The sequence below is a fragment of the Corvus moneduloides genome, chromosome 4 (genome assembly GCF_009650955.1).
Source record: "Corvus moneduloides isolate bCorMon1 chromosome 4, bCorMon1.pri, whole genome shotgun sequence".
Lineage (NCBI taxonomy): Eukaryota > Metazoa > Chordata > Aves > Passeriformes > Corvidae > Corvus > Corvus moneduloides.
In genome coordinates this window covers 72,009,274-72,013,906 of record NC_045479.1, presented here as the reverse complement: position 1 = coordinate 72,013,906, position 4,633 = coordinate 72,009,274, and the positions used below count along the sequence as shown (strand labels likewise).

The 4,633-nt window shown below is 49.8% G+C and overlaps 1 non-coding gene across 1 annotated transcript; it reads left to right on the top strand.

Moving 5' to 3' along the window:
* The first annotated feature begins 780 nt into the window (after positions 1-780).
* Positions 781-894, top strand: LOC116443658. Its single transcript, XR_004240015.1, has one exon. It is a non-coding gene; the product is annotated as a U5 spliceosomal RNA (small nuclear RNA).
* The last annotated feature ends 3,739 nt before the right edge of the window (positions 895-4,633 follow it).

The window sequence follows — 4,633 nt, the reverse complement described above, 5'->3', positions numbered from 1 at the left end:
CTGCTTGTGCACCCAGGGACTGAGTCACCCCTTCTGAGGAATCTCAGGCGTTGCTCTAAGACTTTTTCTCAAATCGTTGACTTGGTCTGGCTCTCTTGGAGTTGCTGCCTTCCCTCCTGCCTATGCTCCAAGGGATTTTTTTTTTTTAGTAAAAGAAAACCTTTGCAGAGAGTCCATGCCCTGGGATCATCTCACTCAAGGCATGGAACTGATGTGCCTCTTCCAGGAGCCCAGTCACAAAGACTGGAAGCAGAGACACCCCAAAATAGTCTGATTTTCTGTATCAGCAGGAGGCTCTCAAGGTGTTGAGATCCCTGGAAGTGTCCAAGGCTAGGCTGGACGGGGCTTGGAGCAGCCTGGGATAGTGGAAGGTGTCCCTGCCCATGGCAGGAGGTGGAATTAGATGGGCCTTAAGGTCCCTTCCAACCCAAAACCTCCTGGGATTCTGTGTTGGTTTAGGAATGGGAGCTGAGCTGAGCCAGCCCTCGTCTGTGTCGCTGTCCAGCTGATGGAAGGCGTTTGCAGACCTTATTGCCTATGCCTCATTACTATTCAGATTAATTTGCATACCCAGGGTGCACTGCGGGCCGGTGGCACAGCCCTGGTGAAAATTCCCACTTTTTCCGTGGGGACACTTGTGTGAGAACGTGTATCTGGGCTGCGGCACTGCCGAGGGACCGGAATGGGGACACCAGAGGGTCTAAATGGGAGGCTAGGAAAGTCACCATGTCCTGGAGGGACAGCCATGGGATCGCCTGGGTGTGGGGATAGCTGTGGGGTATGCTCAGGTTTCTCTTCAGAACGTACGAATCTTTCGCCTTTTACTAAAGATTTCCGTGGAGAGGAACAAGCTTGGGTAGCACAGAATTTTTTGTGGCTTCACTGTGGTGGAGCTGCTCTTATGATGGTTAAAAGACAGATAAGTTTGGAGAATGATCGAGGAGGTAGAAGTAGGTGGCTCAGTCAGTGCGTGCTCAGGATTAGATATTGAAATATTAGGGCTCGGTTCCGTGGTTTTCCACACCGGACTTGTAGGAGAGAGTCCAGAGGAGAGCCTGGAGCTGCTCCAGGGCTGGAGCCCCTCTGCTCTGGAGCCAGGCTGGGAGAGCCGGGAATGTTCACCTGGAGAGGAGAAGGCTCCAGGGAGAGCTCAGAGCCCCTTGCAGGGCTTAAAGGGAGCTGATGTAAAAGAGAGTGGGTGACTTCATACCCAGGGAGATTTTGATAGGACATGAGGAAATGGTTTTAAACTAAAATGGGGAGATGTAGGTGGGATATTGGGAAGAAATTCTTCCCTGTGAGGGTGGTGAGGCCCTGGCACAGGGTGCCCAGAGAAGCTGTGGCTGCCCCTGGATCCCTGGAAGTGCCCAAGGCCAGGCTGGACAGGGCTGGGAGCAGCCTGGGATAGTGGAAGTTGTCCCTGCCCATGGCAGGGGCTGGACTGGATGGGCTTTAAGGTCCCTTCCAACCCCAACCATTGTGTGACTCTGTTCTTATCTCTGAAGCAGCCTCTGGTGCCCAGGGAAAGAAAGAGCTCCTCCTAGAGGGATGTGCATCCAAAATTATGGGTAAGATTTGCCAAGTTAAGGTTGTGTGTTCACTGAAGTGGCACCTTTATCATGAATTCAGTATGTCCACTCTTTGGGACCATTTTCACAATTAATTTTTAAGGTTAGAAAAGGAAGAGTTTATACCATTCACACCCCTCTCCTTCAAGAAATGAGTTTCCTGCCTTTATTTTTTGCGTGCCTTCATTTCCTGCCTTCATTTCCCCGGCTTTTCAAAGGAGGAAAACTTTCTGTTTGCACAAGTGAGACCCAAATTTTCCCTCCCAGAAAATGCCTCCATCTCTGGGTGAAGTGTGGCATCTGTCTGAGAGCACAGGGAAATGTTTTTATCTGCTCAGAACAGCCCAGAGTCAGGTCCTGCTGCATTAATTGGGACACTGAGCAGAGCACTGAATTTATTTGGAATAATAAAGGGAAGTGTCCCAAATGGGAAGTGTCCAGGGCACACCACAGACCCTGAATGAGATGCCTGGCTTGCAAGGTCCTGGCTTGAAGTGTTTGGCTGCCAACAAATCATTGCTGGTGGCATCTTGGCAGTGCTGCAAATACCACAGACATCCAGTCTTTTCCTTTGGCTCCTGCCCTGGAAGCCCCTCCTGTCATCATGTCTTGATCATCCTCCACAGACACAATTTGGATGCATTTGTGGCTGTGGTTGTGGCGACCTTGCTGTACTGGAGGCTGTAAAATCACCTTGAAGGCCTGCATGGACATCCGTGATGAGTGGAAAAGGCTGGAGGAAAAGATGCTTGGGTTTACAGGTTGTTAAAAATGAAAATAAACTGTGTTGCATCTAATCTGTGGAAGGCGGATGATTGTTCTCTGCAAAGGCACAGTTTGGAGGGAGAGAACATTCCCACATCTGCTGTGGGGCCTGCAAACAGTCCCTCTATGGCAGAGAGTCAGAGCCACTCATCCCTCACATGAGTGGGATGAGGTGGAACAAAAAACGAGGGGAATTTGCATCATCAGGCTCACATTTTCCCTACGGCTTTTTATGCTTTAGGCTTCCAAACCCAGCCTGGCTACCCAAAGCAGACCCCTGCTTTTAAACAGCTCTAAAATTAAGGGGCACACATTCCCCCCCAGGATGCCTGGGATGCTCAGTGTCAGCACCCCAGCCAAAACTGACATGCAACCTGCAACCAAGAGGCTGCCAGTGACAAGCAGCAGCTTTGAAGGTCACCTCGCCTTCAAGTAAATAAATAAATAGTAAATAAGAAAGCAGGCAGCAGTGAATAAACCAGAGACATTCCACTGGCTTGGACTTGATTTTTTTCTTCTTTTTTTTTTTTTTATTTCTTCTCTGCTCTTTTCACTTTCACATCCTCAAAGGTCGGTGCTAATAGGAGATCCCTCTCATTGCTCATGCACACTGCAGCACCCTTGCCTGCCTGCCTGCCTGTCTCAGAGACCCTGACACCAACCCAGAGCCCAAATCGTGTCATCCCCACAGCTGATGGCTGTAATGAGACCTTCTGTCAGTACCAGCCTATGACAGGAGGGAGGACGTGCTGCAAATACTGGGTTTGCCTCTGAGACCACAATCTTCACCTTTTACACCACAGTCCTTCTTGCTAAAGGGACATGGTGGTGCCAGGTGTTTGTTTTCCATGCTCCTCCCTGCCTGCCTAATGAGATCCTGGCTCTGCAAGCTCGGAGTTGAGTTTTTCCAGCAGTTCTTGCAGCCTGGCTGCATGGCCAGGGAAGAGACAGTCTGAAGTCACACGGGGAGCTGCGCCAAGGCTGTTTCTGATTGTGTTGGTGCCATGCTGGACCCATCTGCTGCATCTGAAGGGCTGCTCACAGGAGGAGGTACAGGAGATGGAGACTTGCTGCAGCTCTTTCTTCTCGAGCAGAGAGGCTCACAGCCAGGAGAGGACTGTGCCTTGCCTCTCAGAATGCCTGGGCTCTTGGGCATCCATCCAGTGGCTCTCTGAGGGCAGCAATCTGGAGAAGCTGACAGGACAATTCCCCAGGGCTGCTCTCCAGGGACACACAGTGCACGTGCTGCTCTAATTGAGCCCACTGCTGTCCCAGCAGGGACAACGCTCACTCAGACAAGTTTCTGTCACACTCCAGGTGATAAAACTCATTCCCTGGCATCAAACTTGGAAAATAACACATTGAGGGGCATAACATTCCTTAGTGCCAACCAGCACGGCTTTACGAGAACTCAGTATTTTATCCATGTTACTGGCTACTCCCATGTGTAATCCAGCAGAAGCCAGGGCTGGATGACAGGGAAGTTTTCTTCCTCTTAAAGGAAGCCCACAGAACATGCTCACATTCCCTGAACATACAGATCTTGTCCTTTGTGGTCACTGACACTTTTGAAATGAGACCAAACAATCCAGCTGAAGTAAAAGAGGACACTCAGTCAACACCTCACCCCGCTGCTATCCACCTCACCTCTTTGTGCTGGATAGATTTACACATATATAAAAGTCTGGGATCCCACATATTTAAGGATCCCAGACCAGCAATGTGAAGAGGAGCTCTCACAGAACTCCGTGTTTTCCTGCAGGCTTGTAACCATGGAATTCATCCTGCAGTGTAAGGAAAACCAGGATGCTTGTTTAGGGAAAACTGGGGTAATCCTGAACCCCATCATTAGAAACTATAACTTCTAGAAGCAATGAATCCTCTGAAATGAGCATCCCTAAGGGAATGAGAGACAATGTGGACAGGCAACAGAACTTGCAGACACTCTAGGAATAAACAAAACTGGATTTTGATATTAAAGAAATACAACCTGGTGGTGTTTTCTTCTTCCTGTGATAGCCCAGTGTCACAGCTCCTTCACGTCACAATGAACAGGTTGCCCACAGAAGCTGTGGCTGCCCCTGGATCCCTGGAAGTGTCCAAGGCCAGGCTGGCCAGGGCTTGGAGCAGCCTGGGATAGTGGAAAGTGTCCCTGCCCATGGCAAGGGATGGCACTGGATGGGCTTTAAGGTCTCCCAACACAACCCATTCCATGATTCTCTGATTACAAACCCTTTCCCTATGACTTAATATGTGTGATGACAAATACTGAGAAAAACCAAGCTGAAACATCTTCTAAC